We start from the raw sequence: 20204 nt of genomic DNA, 5'->3' as shown, positions 1-20204 counted from the left end.
CTAATGAAATTTGATTTGAAACAGCAAAAGTCCTTAAAAAATCAAAACTCCCCAAATTTAATATTTCAAAGCCTGAATGCATTGCAATAAAATTTCTAAAATCTAATCCTGACAGCGTAATCCTAGAAGCAGATAAAGGAAATGCTACGGTGGTCATGAACACAAATAAATATCAGGAAAAAATTCAATATATTCTTACAGACAGATCATATCGTCAACTTAAAAAAGATCCTACGTCATTTATGGAACGCAACCTTAAATCTATCATCCGTGAAAAAATCTGCAATCCCTCATGACTCTAAAATTCCTCGTCTCTACGGACTCACAAAGATTCACAAACCAGGATTACCCTTTTGACCTATTGTTAGCACAATTGGTTCTGCAACGTATTCTCTAGCAAAATATCTAGCTTCCTTATTAAAAACCTTTACAGGGAAAACTGACAGTTTCGTACTTAATTCCTTTCACTCGGCGGCATTCTGGACGCCCTCTAGCGAGGTCTGTAAGTACAAGGGGCCTAAGTGCTTGGACGCTCGCGGGGGCGCCCCCTTTAATACCAATACCATACGTTTTACCATTGAAATAGGAACTACTAACAACCCCCCCCCCACATTCTTAGATATTCTTATCAATAGAAAATTACGCACACAGACCGATACCTTAACGCATTGTCACATCACCATCCGGCCCAAAAATCATAGGTTATCAACTCTCTTGTTTACAGAGCCGTAAAACTATCTCAGCCAGAGTCATTGAACCCAGAATTAAAACACCTTACCTCGCTCTTCTTTCTAATAATTTCCACATTAAGCGTTCCATCACAAAATACCCTTCACTACAACCAATGTACATGATGCCGAAAGCAATCCTACACTTGCCACTGTGGTCTTTCCTTACATTCAAAACATTACTGACCACATATCAAAAGTTCTAAAGAAGTATAACGTCAAAACCAGATTCACCACTTGTCCAAAAATCTCTCAACATCTTCTGTCGATGAAAGACAAAATTCTATTTGAGATGCCAGGAGTTTAGAGCATTCTATGCATATGCTGCAAAGCATACATTGGAGAGACTTGACGAAAAATATGAACTAGGCTCAAAGAACACGAAACAGCCTTACGACAAAGACAAATAAACTCATCAGCTGTTGCCGAACACAATCACGAAGCCGGACATAAAGTTTTATTCGATAAAACTAAAATCAATAGAAATCTATAAACAACCTAAGAATTTTAACCGCGACTCAGGCTCTTACCTGTCACCAATATGGTAATCAGTCCTCCAAGACAGCGTTTATGCCCCGCATTGAGCTCCCCCCCCCCCCCCACACACACACACATAATATAAAAGCAGGTACAGAGTAAAATGCGAGCCAGTTTCAGTCGAGCTCTGAAGAATTCAACAGGGTGATGGGCGAAACGTTAGCAAGTTCCAGTCAACAAAAACCGACGCAGGAGGAATCCAGAAGTTTTGCAACTTTTGGTTTATTTTTAGGTCTGCTGTCCCAAAGCAGGAAGTTTAACATTTTGAAATTACCGCAAATTGGCTAGTGTTCTTCGTATTTATTTTTTTCTAAAATTAGTAGATCCAATCGTAAGAAGACTGGGTAAGGAACAATTTCAGGTATATATTTTGCTAATTAAAATGTGATTTTAAATAGGAAATTTCTATTTTTTATTTATTTCTAAATTTTTGCCCTTTATCGCAACTAATATCAATTAACCTGTATCTGAAAACCTAGAGCTGATCGAAATTATCTGGTTGCATTTCTGAAATCAGAACATTAAAAAAATCAGTTGCTGGATTCTGGTACCTTTTTTTTTTCATTTTCTTAAAAGTAAAGAATTAAACTGAATAACATATATGGACCTTGCTTGAATGTATCAAGATTGTACATAACTTTTGCATAGGGTTAATCTATAGAAGAGATCACATCTCGCCGTACCTTGCTACTTCCATGCAAGTGAATACCCTATATTTTAAGATCATTAAAACTGGGTTTTGTACATTCTATCTTCTCATCGTTTGATGTTTCTAATGTTAAAAAGACCACACCGTTGTGAGATTGGTAATTGAATTCCTCTTAATATTAGCGAGGGTTTATTATCTACGAACCCTGTCTTGAATCAAACAAATTCGCGAAAGGTTTCTTCAAAGTACTTCCTCCTTCCTACGCGAAGGGTGTGGGAGAATCGCAGACAGACAAAAGGAAGTTCACAAAAGAGCCCTTTCTCAAATATGCGACTACGAGAATAGAACGCAGGCCGGTGATTTATATGGAAGCGAACTAATGTAAACAATAATAATTTAAAGAAACTCCACTGGTGACAAATACCTTACCGTATTTACCGAAAATATACAAGGATATTTAGGAAATTTTGCTGACCACCCTTTCTGATTCCGATTCCTCGTTTCTTAATAACCACTCAACACATTTCTTTCAAAATTTGGGTCGTTTAAACAGAAATGCTAATAATATATTTTATTAATATTTCGGGAAAGAGTTGAATAATCAATAACAAGAGATGACATCCTCTGACAAACATATTGAATTGAATTTCTTAGAATTCGGCAGTGAGTGACGCCTTTACGTAAGTATATACATACTGTTACTGTGAATCAGATGATCGATATCCTCTTGGGGTAAGCTCTTCCTGGATTACGTCAAAGTAAGGTCTAAAAACTTGACTCAGCTGCTTTCATTTATTATCGCATCCCAAACGACAACAATTCCAATGAAGCCGCTCTTGACACCATGCCAGTCGTAGCTAATTAAGTCTACTGCAATGCTAGCTGAGCCCACAAGCCCTAATTCTACGCTCAATTCGATCCTGTTTCACATTTCCCGTAAAGACCTTCCAGCCATTTTGATTGCATATTGATAAATCGGACTTATTCCGGTCTATGGTCACCGAGGACTAGACCTCGCGATATGTGGCTAGGTGGAAAAGAGAATTAACATTAGAATAAAATTTAAAAAAATTAATGCCGATATAATTCGACCATGGTCCAATACAGCACATATCAGCTATAATACAGATCCCTTGTGAATTCATTTCAGAGTCATTTCCAAAGGTGATGTCTGTAGATTTTTTTTCACAAGCTTGCTGTCATTTTGAATGAAAGCATCAATTCACTGATAAATGCCAAAGAGCGCGCGAATATATTGAACGAGTGACGTGTGTTGAGACCGTCAAAATTGATCAACTGATAAAAGTGAACAATGAAACGGATGCCTTAAAGTTGCAATTCATATAAACCATGTTCAACTTGCTTAATGCCATGTTTGATCCCATATTTAACACATATGATGTCTGTAATTTTTTTTTCAAAAGCTTACTGCCATTTTAACTGATATTCATATAGTCTGCATGAAAGGTAATAAAAGCAACAGTTCATTGATATTTTTAAGAAAGTGCATTTTTGTGCAAAGAAAACATGGTACTCAGGATAGCAATTAGATTTGCCACTGTAAAGGATCTGGGGATTTTATTTGACCGGACGTTCTCTTTTGTACTTGACATTATTAAAATAGTTTCCAGTGCAATGCAAATTTTAGGGTTCGTAATCTACTATTAAAAGTTTGACTAAGGCTCGGTGGTATGGTCACTCCATTGAGAGTGTGTAGAGAAGGTTACTGAAGTATCTAATGTTCAGGGAGGAGGGTTTTTATCTTGAGGAGGGAGTTGATCATGAACTACTACTGAGAAGATTCGCTGCATTGCCTTACACAGAGACTTGCAATCTGTATCATTTCTCTATAAGTTTGTCCTTTACGGACTCCAATGTCCGTTTCTTCTGGAACAATTACGTTTTCATCTGCTGCGGCTGGAAGGGAGACATTAATCAACTTTCTTACCGCAGTTACCCAGATATAATGTCCATTTTCAAAACCCTATTTACAATATGCGCGTTAACTTCAACAAATTATCATCGCACTGTGATTAATATTATGATGGTCTCCAGGCGATACTTAGGCAACTTCGAGTGACGTCGGGTTATCTGTACTGAAAAGCCTTATCCTTTTTTTTTTCATTCTTTATTTACTTATAAAATTAGTGGATTTAAGATTAGTTTTTGCGTCCCATGTAATTAATATACCATATGACTTATGTTCAATATTTCCTGCAATTAAGTCATGGTACCGATTTGAGATAAAGTACTATTATTTATTTATATATTATCATGTTCTAAGAAATTCGTTAGGAAATTATTGCTGCGAGATGAAACTTCTTTTTTACATTACCAAAAAAAAAAATAGCGCCCAAAATCTACCATCTAAAATTGGCTTAATAATAATCGTAGCATCTAAAAATGTTTTTAAAAACGCGCCTCTATGTCTGAAACTCGATCAGCTACAATTTCATTGTCTTTATCAAAAGCGGAAGGATACATCGAGGATGTCTGGAAAAAAAATATTGTGATGATGATGATTGCGTGATATATGATGATTGAAGATGAAAAAAATGCATACAAAATTATTTTATCTGCCGCTTATATAATTATATTTTTTACGACGTCAATATCAAAATAACGATTTAGAAAAAATGAGCTGTATGTAAGAACCCAAAAACCCGATAACGCCCAATCCAAAACAGACGTGACGTTTGCGGAACAGTTTCCCGCAAAGTTTTCGGGCTGAATTGGGCACCCCTTTAGAGATTTCTGCCTGATTTCTGATGGAGGGGAGAGGTTATCAGAGATTTATTGACGATTCTCCATCCCCATGTTTTCCATCTTTGAGGCTCGTGTACCAAATACATTTTGCCGTCGGTTTGGCAACATCGAATGATGTAGTGGATATTATTAGGCGGATCAAGATATCTGTCGGAAGCCTTCACAGTCATTTTAAGTGTATGCCACCGGAAAAGTCACAGAATGATAAATTTTCGCTTCAAAAAATTCGATATATAACAGTTTTTTTTGCACGTTTTCTGCGGTACACTCGATATTACCATTTCAGAGTTCCCATTTAATTTTTTTCATTCTTAAAAACATTCGGCATGTTTATTTTTAACTTCTAATAAAGAATGATGAATGAAAGTGTTTTAAAATGCCATTGAAAATGAAAATAAATGCCCGTGGTAAATTGTAAATACGTAGAATGAAAATAAACAATAGGAATCAAATACGTCAGGTTTTTATGATGTTATTATTTCATTCAATTCTTTGTTGCGCGTAAATGTATATTTACTCGTTTTAAAAAGGTCTGGATTATCTTCTTATGTAATCTGTGCAATTTCCTAATGTTTTATATAATTATGAAACATGACAATTGATAGTATATTATGTAACAAGTTTGATAAATGCTAAATAGCGTGTGAATACATTCAACGAGTGACGCGTGATGAGACCGTCAAAACTGATCAGCTGATAAAAATGAACAATGGATCAGACGCCTTAAAGTGACACTTTCCGCACGTTTACAATAATAATTTCCTATATATACTGCGCATTCTAAACCACGTTCAATTTACATAGTGTCATGTTTGTTTCCATGTTTAACATAGAATATAAAATTGATTTTCCTAAATAGAGGAGTTTTAAAAAAGTAGAATGTCTTCCAATTGCATATAGGATGTGTGTCCTCAAACGCTTTACATACAATTTTTGAGGTGTTCAAGTCAAAACTAAAGCACGCGTTACGTCTTGCAGCCGATTGATTGCTAGAATTGTAAATAGATATATTTTGTAGGAGTTATGACCCCTACCATCTAAAATATCTGGTGTAGTGCCCCACTGGCAATTTGCATTGCATTTTACGACCACCCAAAAAAAAAGTAAAATCATTTGTTGGCCTTCGCTAACTTTAATTAAAATATCAACAAAACAATGGGAAAAGGTCGAAGGCTTTAACTACAATTTTTATTTTCGCTCTCATTTCGAAGTGGTCGTATTATTTAAAACCTCGTTAAAATCATATATTTGTTTTGTTTAACATTAACATGGAAACTACAAATCTTAAAATTTTAACACTCTTTAAAAATTTTGGAGCGCCCCATATACTTCCACTAATCGAATGAGACGAAATACAAAATAGACTCAAAAATATATCAACATTTATTCCCAACTCTGCCACCACCTCTTCCTCCTATCCTGTCGACATCACCCGAACGACCAGGTCCCACTGACCATGCCGATTGACATTCTACGGTTGGTCGAATAATCCTACTAGTCGTAGGCACGCACATAGAGAAGAAGTGGATTCAATGATTACATGCTAGTCAGATTGCAATCCGACGCTTATACAAATATTTTAGTATTTTAGTAGCCTCGATTACGTAAGTATTTTCATAAAAAATGGTCAATCCCTATACTGTAGATACTAGACAGCAAAATATGATGTTTAAGCACAACATTCCTTATACAAATGTGATTTGAGGTTTTTTGACATGACAATCACGAATAGGAAGCATATTTGGGCGTTGCTTCTAGAGGTCGCTAGTTTTATTTAGGTAAATCGAATAACATTCTTTTATCTGTTGAGTTATGATTGAAGTATTATGGACGTCATAAATAATGTTCAATTTCAAGTTGAAATGATGGAAAGGTGCGGAGAGCAACAACCAAAATTTTACAATAACAACTTTGGGAATAGTAACGAAAAAAACTAAAAACAAATGTTGGAATTATTGGCGAAACAGATTCACTTCCACGACCAATCCACCGATAAGGAAAGTATTCATAAATGTTCATATAAATATTTTCCCACTCTAAACGCAAAATTTGGTGGCACCCCATCCTCTATAAACCACATGTTGGATGGTGGACATTTTCCAACATTTGATTTATATTTTTTTTTTATTACGAAAAGTGTTATTGTTAAATACGGGTTTTTATTGCTTCCTGTGCTTTTAAGTCTTTTTTAAAAAAGAAAATATACCTTTAACTGTTTAAATGCAAATAAGCCAGAACACAGTTAGAAGGGCTAAACAACACTGCCTATTCTGTAAAAAATGCTCATTATGCCTCAACAGTAATTCGACAATTAAGAACAATATGGTCTGATTTATTTAAATAATACGGTGGCACTAGCGCCCTCTCGGAACAACATACAAATAAGTTTCAAATTCATAATTGTCATGTGAAAAAACCTTTATTTTTTTATTTATTTGTAATTGGTTAAGTGTTGTTGTTCTTGGTTCTTCCTCTTCATAATGTCTAGGCCATAAACGTTCGGTCTGAGTTCATATTATGGTCTGTAACATACAATGAACAAAAAGCGAATTGCGACCCGCCTTTTCAAAGAAACCAGGACAAGTAAGCCACAAATTTGATGGAAACTGCATCATTTGTTTTCTATTAAATGCAAGGTAAAATAATTAATTCCTGCCTAATTGAGCATAACGATTATTGACGCGAATTGAAATAAGGATATCCACGTTGAACTAAATAGTAGGCCGCAGGTCGATCATCGCAAATTGAATTGGTAGAGAGTCGTTATTTACCTGACAAACTTCCGACAGCGACACTTCCGGCCATACGCCCGCCTTGTCCTCGACTTGTCCATAGTCCATGTCACCCGCCTGCGCACCTTTCACGTTTATTAAACTCCCGAGCACAGATTTGGAAACGTCCGTTTCGACTTTAATTAACGGGATCGTTTAAATGGTCGATTAAGACAACAATTTTGGCTTGTCTGGGGGTTGGAACGGCGTTGATGTTTAAGGACCGTTTTACGGCGTAGGGTTGTTAGCCTGGTAAGTAAAGGAACCAATTCGCATGATAGGTAGAAATGCAGAGGTGCATTTCACTTCTCGTAGTTGTTGTTAACTGATGGTTAATGCCCGATTAAAGTAGAGTTGGTAAGTCTTATTAAACATAAATTTTGCCAGAACAAGTAATCTGGTAGTTACAAACCATTGTATAGGTACATTCTGAATACGATTATTTATGTTGAATGTACATGAATGAATATGTATGAATCCACAACGCTCTTTTAAATAAAAATAATTAAAAACTTAAGCTTCCGAGAATTCAGTGAACTCTATTTTTGTATATGAGTGGCCGGTAATTATAATAATCTCAGATCACGTGGATAACTTGACTGTCTCAATTGCTTTTTACAAAACTTCTGGATTCCTCCTGCGGCGATTTTTGCTGAGTCGAACTTGCTGTCGTTTCGCCAACCATCCTGTTGGCTTCTTCAGAGCTTGACTGAAACTGGCTCGCATTGTGTGTGTGGGTGGAGCTAAATGAGGGGCATAAACACCGTCTCGGATGACTGATTCTCAAATTGATGACAGGTAGAGACCTGAGTCGCGGTTAAGGTTGTTTATAGATTTCTATAGACTCTCGGATTTTTCGTCGGTAGAAGAACTGATTACATGCAAGAATTTTAGTTTTATAGAATAAAATTTCGACTAAGCAAAAAGCGACGCAGGAGGAATCCAGAAGTTTTGTAAAAAGCATTACAGTAGCCTGTGGAAGTTTTTTTGAAAAATTTCATAATTGTTTGTTGTGTTGCTATTCTGTCAAAAGGCCAAATATTCGCCTGGTACAAAACATACTGTCATTTTCTCATCATATCGCCTCGTCACCTAATGGAATACTCATTAATACCTTCTTACAATGTCACTATCCACAGTACTTTTAATTCATGTAGATATTTTGTTTTAATACATTTTATTTATTGACTGTCTAATAGAATTACTGTTTGCACATGCCTTATGCTATTTAACACAAAAAAAACATTATACATCTGCTAGTCTTAGCATCATTTTCTGTTAAAATGGTTATGAAGTGTTAATGGTAAATGGAACTTTTTGTTAACGTTCAGCGAAAATCTTTGCAAAGAAGTAAATCCCACAATTTATTCATTTTAGACGAAAGCTCATTCATATTACAACGAGATTAAGATAACGGGTATTAAGGCTCATCCGCCTGTGTAAGGCACCCATAAAGAGAACGTATTTTCCAGATTAACATTGAATACGGTTCGTTTCATCTAACTTGGTGCTATAAACATTTTATTGTTAATTATTTTAAGAAGATATTGAAAATAACCGTTGTTGCTCGATTTTTCTCAATATGCCTAAGAACTAATAATTGCTAATAATAAAAATTATTATTATTACTGTACAGACTGAAATTTACAAGGCATTAAGTATTGAAGTTCAAAAGAGTGTAGATTCCATACTTGTCGAGTAGAAAACTATCAAGATTATGAAAAAGAGTAAATTATTTCTCGGATAAATCAGTGTCATAGTTTTAATAAGTTGTAAGTGAGTCGCCAGTTCCAAACATCTCAATCAAGGAGGTGCCAACACATTTTCATATTTTATTTAATTTCAATTATTCCGTACCTGTTATTATTTTTATGGTTGTTCCTGCAGGTCCTCTCTGTTTTTAGAATTGTTAATATATGTATTTGTCCCACTTTTTCACACTTTTATATTTACTGACCATGTTTTTCATTTTATTTTTATTATTTATTTTATATTTTAAAATTTTTTATTAATGCTCCGTCAAAAAAATAAAAACTAGAGTACGAGGTAACACTTATACCAGCATTTAACTAAATCATTGAAGCAATTCGAATTTTGGTTTCAATTTGACGTGCGACACTTTGTTAAACTTTATAAAATATGACGTTTTTGTCGAATTTCAAATTGAAAACAAAGAGAATTAAGCACGTGTGCGTGTGGAAAATCACCGTTGTTGCTTATAAAAAAAATAACGGTTTGACCGAAAAATGTATCAGGCACCCATTCCCAATTTACGTTTACATTAAATGACATTTTGTGAACCCTCTTCCGATCTAACGGCACTTATCGAAATTACACCCATCGACGCACATTATACCGTTTTTGACGTGTCAGCGAAAAAGAAAAACCAAACTACTGGCCGAATGGAAAACGAACCACTAACCACAACGATTTGAAGTTTCCACGAAAGCTCGCAGCGTAAAGGGCCGAACTCGGTACGAAAGCTGCCGAAAGGACTTCGATCTAGAGCAACACATAGCAACGATTCGGCTATGTAACGTGCAGAGGGCCCGCCCTCATACAAACTCTGTTTAGAATATTTACAATTGTTTGGGGACCCGAATCGCAATAGTAGAGTAGGGGTAGATCTGACAGAACGTTAACTCTCATGTCAAGAATATATAAAATAAAATATCGAGAAAAAATTATAGTAAAAATTCACTTTTGACGATATTTTGAATTTTATGATATTTATAGTTTTGATAACTACTTCGGGTTCCACAAAAAAGTTATACCCTCTACTACCTTTAAACGCTTTCAAATAGTGACGCCAAACTAAGATAGTTCAATGTAGGCGTTAGTTCATTATTTTGGAGATTACTTGGTGATAGATAAATAAAAGAGTTTCATTTATAACTGTAATATCTCTATAAATTTTTTTATTGAGGTCATAGCCGCTTAGACATAATTTACAATACCGAATTAAATAAAAAATTAGGAACAAATTGTCACTAAAGTAATCTTTTTAATCAAAAATGTAAAAAATGCCGGGTGTGTCATTTAAAATTTAAAAGTTACAGTGGCTTTCGGTTAAATTAGAAATGGAAATCGTGCACTGCATATGATTTTCAAATGGCATGCCTATATTTAAAAGTATATAAGGTGTTCGCACTTTTCTGTCTCGGATATTTACCAACCCTATGAAAAACGTGAAAACGACACACGCTAGACAACGTTGCACAATAGTGTTTTTTTTTCCATCCTTGAAAAAAAAAACAATCAAACCTTAGCACTTTGCACGCCCTGATGACTGGGGTATAATTTTTATAATACACGGTATCTTTGTTTATGAAAATATAAGGTGAGGTTTTTGGAGAAAACAAAAAAGCACAACACAATTTGCATAAGTAAAATCATAGTATATTATGCAACAAGTGCGGTAAACGGCATTTAACTCACGAGTTTATTTGACGCGAGTATATTATGGATATTACGCGAGCGGAGCGCGGCGGAGCTACTGTTTAATAAACGAATGACTTAAAAAGTTTACCGAACGTGTTGCATACTATACTTTTCCTACGACTTTTAGTTTTTGGGTAAATTTTCGCAAAACCGCACGAATACATTTAAAATCTGCGAAAAGATCCGATTGCTCCCAAACCCTTCCGGTAAAATCCCGGAAATGTCGGAAGTGGCTCGGATCCGTGGGAAACGAAACTGACGTGGGAAAGTGACGCTTCCCGCACGCTATAACGGTGTATAATTTGGTATTTTACATGGCAAACAAACCAAACAAATGGTAGTAAATATTTCAGCTTAGTACAGAACAGTTCCCAATTTCACGTATTTATGAAATGAGAAAGTTAATTAAGAAAATTGTTAGTTCCCAGTAAAGGAAATAACTGATTTGGCTTAGTGTGCACCAGCAATTTCTTAAGATATGATGCATACAAGATAGAATAGATTATTATAGACAAATATATTAGCACAATCCAGTACATGTATTCATGTAAGTGAGGTTTTCCAAAATAGGAAGGGAGAAAAGATTAACAAACCTTTTGGATTCCTCCTGCGTCGGTCACAGCTAAACTGAAATAATCTTAACCGCCACTCAGGTCAGATCACCAATATGAGAATCAATCAATGTTCGTGTCCCCCACCCTATAGCTCCGCCCCCCTCAAACAGTATATAAGCAGATACAGAGCAGAAGCGAGCCAGTTTCAGTTAAACTCTGAAGAAGTCCACAGGATGATTGGCGAAACGTCAGCAAGTTCGATTCATCAACAGCCAACGCAGGAGGGATGCAGAAGATTTGTACTCAGTATTACAATGTCCGGTAAACGAAAAAAAAAAAAGACTTTTTAAAATCTTTTATTAATACTGTACAAAACTGGCTATTTTTATTTACAAATTTTTACACATGCACTGTTTTGTCAAAGTACTGTTTTTTTTTTGGCATTTACCATTTCCTAGATATTTGTTTTTCTTTCATCGTTTTCTGCAGCAAAATTTTAATCGAAATACTATTCTAATGAAAGGAACTTGTTAACAAACAATTTAGGTAAAAAACATAATTATTATAATTTTTGTGCCTTGTTCTTGCATGTGACCTAACGTTCGGTCACACCTTGCAATAGAATTAAATTTTATATTCAACGAATGATTAAAAATTGATTTAATTCTTTTAGTTCACATATTCGTACCTAGGCCGATAGGAAAAGTAACATTTATTACAAACACGAAGTCGAACAAAATCGATTCGTCGTAGTTAATTTACTTCCACATCGTTTCAGTCCATCAGAGGACAGTGGCAACAAATATATTCTCAACCCATCCGTTGCGCATTCCTTGAGGAATTCTGCGTAGATTTGAACTTCTACTTATGTCAAACCTATTTTTAGAGAAAATTGCAATTCTTTCGACTCGCGGGACTACGCATATACAAATTTGATATCAGGGAATAGAAACGAAATATTCATCAACTGAAAGGCCCTTGCACACTGGAAAACTGTATTTATTGCTTTACGTATAAAGAGAAACATAAACGAAATACGAAATAGAAAATAAACTCTGTGTGCAAGAGTTCTTTTTATCGTTTATTTCGCGTTTTATTGCCCGCTAAAAATAATGAATAGTAGGTATTCGAAATTTTATGGGGTGCATGGCTAATTTAATGGGCCAATTATATAAAGAATTAGAAGTTCTGGAGAACAAAATAGTTTTTTCTTTAATTTTTAATAATACTCCAAGCTGAATTTTTCTAAAATGTTTACGTACCTGCAGTGTGGCCAATTCCACGTACAAAATTCAAATAAGTAAGTCTTTCCCCTTACATTGCTTTATTCAAGCTGAATATCTTTTTGTGTAAGTGCAAGATTTTATCACAAGTGTTGTTTACCGACGACGCATGTTTTTCCCGTAACTCAATAATAAACTTCCATAACAACCGTGTGTGGGCCGATAATAATCCTCACGCCGTAACTGAAAACCATTTTGGAGAGCAATTTTCGGTAAATGTTTGGATTGGACTTATAGGGGGTTTCCTTATCGGGCCTCACTTTCTACGTTTACCGACGACGTATGTTTTTCCCGTAACTCAATAATAAACTTCCATAACAACCGTGTGTGGGCCGATAATAATCCTCACGCCGTAACTGAAAACCATTTTGGAGAGCAATTTTCGGTAAATGTTTGGATTGGACTTATAGGGGGTTTCCTTATCGGGCCTCACTTTCTACCTGGCAGACTTACTGGTGACCAGTACAGACAATTTATTGAGCTGAACTTATGAACCTAAACTTTTGGAAGATGTCCCGCTAGAGCAAAGATGTTCTACGTGGTTTATGCATGAGGGAGCTCCACCGCACTGGACCACATGTTTGGCCACCCAGGTAACCTGATTTAAATCCAATGGATTTCTTTCTCTGGGGACACTTAAAAACATTAGTGAACACAACACCAGTCCAAAGTGAGGAAGATCTAAGAAATCGGATAGAAGACTCTTGTGCAGTTATTAAGAACACCGCTGGTATTTTAGAAAGGGTTCGCCAGTCCCCAATAAGGCGTACAAACGCAAGTATCGAAGTCGGGGGAGGTCATTTCCAGCAGTTGCTCTAATTTATTTTTTTCTGGCGGAGTATTGTTTGTATTTTATGTAAAGTTGAAAGTTGGCGCGTGTAATACTATGACTAGTGTCAATGCAAAGAAATAAGTATAATTGGTAATAATCTAGTGAATCTTTTTTCACGGCCATGTGTTTCTTATGTCCCGTACTTGTTTTGCGACGACACTTATGATTTCCGATTAGCATCTACACGGTCCTTTTTAGCTTTTTTTATTTGTTAAATCTTTTGTTTACAGTTATTTAATATTATTTAATAATAAACGTCTTCCTGTTGGTAGGTAATTTTTTGTATTTATTTATTATTTAAAGCGAAAACCGTGCTCATTCGAAAGCAAGTTCATGCACCAAATTGAATGGGGATTTTAAAATCACGCAAGGAATCGTTTCGTAAAGTTTGGCCGCGTACTTTTTTAACACCCTGTATAGAAATAGTTGGCAGTTAGCGAGAAGTTGACGCAAATTTTAGTAGTACGTCATTGTTGATGTGAAGTTTACTTAATTATGTGATTAAATTTAATGAAAATTATTTATTATGGTAGATATTAAAACATCATTAAAATGTATTTTCGGACAAATTCATTTTTCATATGTCGTAGACATACATTCACTTTAAAATTTGCTGCAACAGGGAGCAGGAAGGCAATATAAAATTGTATGTTTTATTAAAAATTGAAATATACATGTGCTTGGATGAAAAACGCGAGCGAAGCCTATTCGGTCGGTCGGGTTTGACTGTATATTGCATTCTCCATGAAATTTTTGAATAAAATCGTATTTCATCCATTGCATACTTTAAAATTGAACATTTTATTTAGGTCTGGAACTTTAAGTTGCAATAAAACAACGATTGACATGAATTTTATTTATCCGAAAGATAATCTTGTGGCATTACATTTTAAATATGCTTTCTGGCATACCACAGCTACGGCTGGCGCGGATGTAGTCCAATCTGGAAGTCCAATTTTCGATGACTTTTTCCAACATTTGTGGCCGTATATCGGCAATAACACGGCGAATGTTGTCTTCCAAATGGTCAAGCGTTTGTGGCTTATCCGCATAGACCAATGACTCTATATAGCCCCACAGAAAGTAGTCTAGCGGTGTTAAATCGCAAGATCTTGGAGGCCAATTCACAGGTCCAAAACGTGAAATTAGGCGGTCACCAAACGTGTCTTTCAATAAATCGATTGTGGCACGAGCTGTGTGACATGTTGCGCCGTCTTGTTGAAACCACATCTCCTGGACATCATGGTTATTCAATTCAGGAATGAAAGAGTTAGTAATCATAGCTCTATACCAATCACCATTGGCTGTAACGTTCTGGCCATCATCGTTTTTGAACAAGTATGGACCAATGATTCCACCAGCCCATAAAGCGCACCAAACAGTCAGTTTTTCTGGATGTAACGGTGTTTCGACATACACTTGAGGGTTAGCTTCGCTCCAAATGCGGCAGTTTTGTTTGTTGACGTAGCCGCTTCATCGCTAAACAAAAGTCGCTTATGAAAATCGGGAACAACGGCAATCTCATTTTGGGCCCATTCAACGAATCTACGCCTTACTTGATGATCGTTTGGCTTCAATTCTTGCACGAGTTGGATTTTGTAAGCACGTAAACCAAGATCCTTCCGCAAAATCTTCCATAAAGTGGATGGACACAGATCCAATTCATGTGCTCGATGGCGGATGGACTCATTCGGGTCTTTCTCAATGCTACGCTCTACAGCAGGAATAGCTTCTTCTCTACGCACCGTACGGCATCTCTGGGGATGCGAGTTATCAATAAGAGTAAACGTGGTGCGAAAACGTTCCATGGTTAATCGAATTAACTGCTCTGATTGACGATTTTGTCGACGATAAAATGGACGTAGTGCGCGATACGTATTTCGCACAGAACCATTATTTTCGAAATAAAATTGCACTATTCGCAAGTGTTGTTCAGGCGTGAGTCTATTCGTGATGAATTGCCAAACCAAACTGAGAATAAACCACTTGACAGCTGTTAAATCGGTCGCCATCTTGAACAGTAATGCCAACTTAAAGTTCTATACATCGAAAAAAAACACACATTTATTACTATAAACAAATTTAAGATTTTTTTAAACATATAATGTCGTTGCTATTATTTCCAACAAGACGACCACCTCTACCACAATTTAGAATCCCAATCTGAGTAGAAATAATAAGAACAAACAACAAAAAAATTGGGTCTATTCTTTAAGACAAATAAAGAGAACTAGCTTACAAATAATTTAAAATTCATGTAACAGATTTCGTTGTTTACGTAAGTGTTATCAGTAATCGGTAAATTTGTTGATTATGGATAGCTGAATTTTCACCATTGATTTGTTTTTAATTGCTCAGCATAGAGCTTCTTTATATGGAAGATCTTTCAGCTACAGTTCGGCTGCATTCTGGACTTTCAAAACAGCTTAAAGCATTATGTTCACAATGCATTTATATTTGCATATTAAAGATCTAGTTAGTTGTATTCTACATAACAATCCTTCTGCTTCTTTTTGTCAGATATATTACGACATTTCTATTTGTATGTTACCTTTTTTTTTGTTTAATATTATTTGCAATAATTATTTTGGAAAAGCGTAGATCTACGAAGATCTTACTCAATATTCTTATTAATATATTTATTATTTTTATTATTAATACGGTGTACATCTGAGAGGTTGTTAACCAGGGGATAGCCAATGGCTGATGGTCATTTGTTTACATGGGTTGCTCTGCAAAGTCTAACCTCGTTCATTGTGGTTGTTGTGGCTGGTTTTGATTTCATTTCACCAATTCTAATTATAAAACTGATTTGACATATAAAAATTAAACCATTCAAATTTAATTTAGTTTGCCATATGTAACATAATTATTCCTTTACTTAGTTTGGGAGTGCATTGCTTTTAATTAGAAATAAAATGGTAAAAAGGAACACAGAAAACTTAAAAGCCCTTTTTCTGTATAAATTTATGAAAGAAGAAGTATTTTTTTAATTCGGCACTAATTTTAAAAGGGTTTATATTATTAAAGTTTAAATTCTATTAACAGCCACACCTGTATACAGCTACATACGAGAGTATATGCACTATCTTGACAATTAACAACCAAAAACTTTGAGTGAGACCGACAATAACTTAATTAAAACTGAAAATGTGTTAGAAATAGCCCAATTGGCAATTATTCCGCGATTTTAACACCCTTAATCGAGAAAGTCACGCGAACTTTGCACGTGGCACCGTCTTATCTGAGCCAAATGTTATGCAAGGTCACCCTTAAATATCTTCCGGAAACCGATTATATTTTTAGAATTTTTGATTTTATATCGGGACTATAATCAAATTAAATTGCGAGTTCTTCGTTGCTTTGTTCTCGTTTTCTATATCCTATCCCAGTAAGAAGAAAGAAAAATATATAGCGGAAATTTTTTTCGGCTTTAGTATTTTCATCAAATTCCGTTAATAATTTATACAAATTACTATACAGGGTGGCCTAGTTTCAACGTGTTCTTATGGAAAACTCCGTTAATAATAAAGATACCGTTTTAACATTGCTGTCCTACTTTTTTATACATTCTAGATTATGAATAACACCTGTAGTTTCTAAGCTACGAGGGAAAATTAAAAAATTGGCTATTTTTAAAATTTCCCATTTATGTCTTAATAAGAAAGGTTTTCTGATTTTGTAATAGTATATTATGCAACAAGTGCGGTAAACGGCATTTGACTCACGAGTTTATTAGACACGAGCGGAACGAGTGTTTAATAAAAAAGAGTGACATAAAAAGTTTACCAAACGTGTTCCATACTACACTTTTTCTACGACCGTTAGTTTTTGGGGGTACATTTGCGCAAAACAACACGAATAAATTCACTGTGCGGTAATATCCCGGAAATATCCGAAGTGGCTCCGATCCGTGGGAAACCAAACTGATGTTGTAAACTGACGCTTTCCGCACGCTAGATCGGTCTGTAATTAAGTATTTTACAGACGGGAGTAGACAAAAACGTTTACATTTTTTTTACAGAAATAAAATGGTGCATTTACAATTTAAATTCGGAGCTTTGTTTTTCAACACCAAATTACGAAAAAAATTAGGCGATTATATTTTTAGAAATCAAAACACCGCGTGGCTCATACAACCACCCGATGAATCTCAATATTGGAAAAAGAAACATTATGTGAAGGAGAATATAGTAGAATAATCAAGTTTAATTAATTTCAAACATTTTTAAATTTAAAATTTTAAAATTTCAACTTCGACATATTTGGAAAATATAGCATCAAGAAATAACTACTAGATTATTTAGGACAAGAAATATAGAATATTAAAAAATAAGAGAAACTGTTTTCTCTTTTACTCAATGCCTCTAAATGACAAAAATGCGACAAAAAATTTCTAGGTAATAAATAAATAAAATAAATCATTACAGTTATAACAGCTTTTAAGCAGTAATTTCTAATAAAAATATTAAAAATATAAACTGCTAGTTTCAACCATTTTTGATGGACGGTACTTGGTCTTCCTAAGTTCTAATTTTAAAATAAAAACGGAATGACATTAAATTATTAAATTATCATATTTCTATAGCAAACCCTGCCTAATGTGTCGATCTAGACCCAACATCATAAAAAACTTTACTGGACTCCCCAGCTTCTTCAAATTCTTCGCCAAAAAGTAAAAGGTTAAGGCTTTGCATCACTGGCTGAAAATCCAACATCAGCAAAGAAGTGTCTTAGTTATATCTAATCAAAAATTAAGCAACTTCTTTGGTGTAATCTGCTTTTGGTTTAGTTGATTCTTTTCTGAAATGTAGTGTCCAAAACCTTATATAAACAAAAATACAAAATGCAAGAAATGCGTTGTTAAGGTCTATAGAAATTATAACCTTTCATATGCCTAAACTCCTGTAAAATTATTTTTTAGATTTTACAGATATGTAGTTTTGGAAACAGTCCACAAATTTTGTTTACCTGTTTCGAGTGTCAAGCAGTTTGGATCTAGTGCTTCGTGCGTATAAATAGTTAAAATAATCTGCACCTTTTAGTCTCTTTAATAAGTTCGACAACAGAATCTCAATGAACGCGTTTTATTTCCGGTAGAACGTCGTTTCGTAAATGTCTTTCCGTGTTTGGTTTCCTTCCGGTTTCTTTTCCGCTATTATTGATTTTATCGCGAGGCATGCCTATAATTGGATTGCTTTCTTCTCTTCGGATGTTTTGCAATTGTAAATACGACACACTCAGAAATCTTACACTTCTGAGCTCTGTGACGCTGCAAAGGAAATTCTTAAACAAACAATGCGAACTGACATCCGAATGGGAGGCGGTTTAAGTAGATGCAGCAGAACAAAATCTTACCTCATATTAGTACGTCGCGTACCATAATCCAGAAGACACCCTGAAAAAAAATTATAATAAATTGATAACAAAAAACAAACATTGCATTACATAACATTATTAATTTTCTTCTAATATTTCACGTTTTTTAGTATTGTTGTAAAAGTATAACGTATATATATATATATATATATATATATATATATATATATATATATATATATATATATATATATATATATATATATATATATATATATATATATATATATATATATATATATATATATATATATATATATATATATATATATATATATATTAGAAACTCATTCCGAGGGAAAAATCGAGTCGTTGCCCAAAATTCTACGGGCTCCCAAAGATTCATAAGGACGGGGTTCCCCTGCGTCCAATCGTAAGCGCCTTTAACTCACCTTTATGCAAACTGGAAAAACATCTGGCCAGTGCACTTCGGCCTATAGTGGAAAAGGCAGATTCCTATGTTAAAAACTCAGAACATTTCACTCAGATTTTAGGTTCTCTCAGGATGGACAAGGACGACATTATGGCAAGTTTCGATGTCAAATCCCTCTACCCGAGTATTCCAGTAGAAGAGGCACTCTTGCTTATAGAAAAAAACGAAGATCTTCCGCCATACATAATGGATCTGTCAAGACATTGCCTGAAAAACGCTTACTTTATGTACAACGGGAAAATTTACCGACAAATAGATGGAGCAGCAATGGGATCATCTCTCTCACCTGTGATTGCCAACCTCTTCATGATTTACTTCGAAAAGAAAGCAATAGAGAAGGCAAATCTGAAGCCAAAACTATGGACAAGATACGTTGATGACGTATTTGTTGTATGGCCTTTTGGCAAGGAGGAGCTTTTGAAATTCCTAGATCATCTGAATTTCATTCACCCAAGGATTCAAATAGAACTTGAAGAGGATAACAGTCTGCCCTTTTTAGATGTGCACATCACAAGGACCGAAGCTGGACACTTGGAACACACTGTCTATAGAAAACCAACACACACTAATAGATATCTGAACGCTAAATCTCATCACCACCCATCACAGATACAGGCAGTGGCAAATACATTAATTGCTCGGTCCTTCAGGCTCACAAACGAGAGGAACAGAGATAAAGAACTGAAGAAAATTAGTACCTGTCTTCGACAAAACGGATACCAAAGGTGCACCATCAGCAAGGCAATCAGTAAACAACAACAGCCGCAGCAGAGAGTGCAGGACGAGACCCAACGAAGATCGATCGCTGTCCTGCCATACATCAAGGGGGTT

The 20204-nt window shown here is 35.1% G+C and overlaps 1 protein-coding gene across 7 annotated transcripts in view; it reads right to left on the bottom strand.

Annotated features, from left to right (window-relative positions):
- LOC132698811 (potassium voltage-gated channel protein Shab) overlaps window positions 1-20204 on the bottom strand; it is a 130663-nt gene that overhangs the window by 71496 nt on the left and 38963 nt on the right. The window contains exons 1-3 of one of the 7 annotated variants that reach the window (XM_060665119.1): window positions 9732-9842; window positions 9309-9520; window positions 7452-7700 (exon numbers count right to left, since the gene is read on the bottom strand). The exons of 1 other annotated variant lie outside the window; for it this stretch is intronic. The gene's annotated coding sequence lies outside the window, so the exon portion shown is untranslated. Of the gene's footprint in view, window positions 1-7451; window positions 7701-9308; window positions 9630-9731; window positions 9874-18919; window positions 18960-20204 lie in introns of those variants that run through there. 5 more of the 7 variants (XM_060665122.1, XM_060665123.1, XM_060665121.1 and 2 more) reach the window with 5 other exon arrangements.

This window comes from Cylas formicarius, unplaced genomic scaffold (genome assembly GCF_029955315.1).
Source record: "Cylas formicarius isolate icCylForm1 unplaced genomic scaffold, icCylForm1.1 PGA_scaffold_2__14_contigs__length_35257938, whole genome shotgun sequence".
Taxonomy (NCBI): Eukaryota; Metazoa; Arthropoda; class Insecta; order Coleoptera; family Brentidae; genus Cylas; species Cylas formicarius.
Note: the sequence above shows the minus strand (reverse complement) of the source record. Positions and strands in the feature narration are given on the sequence as shown.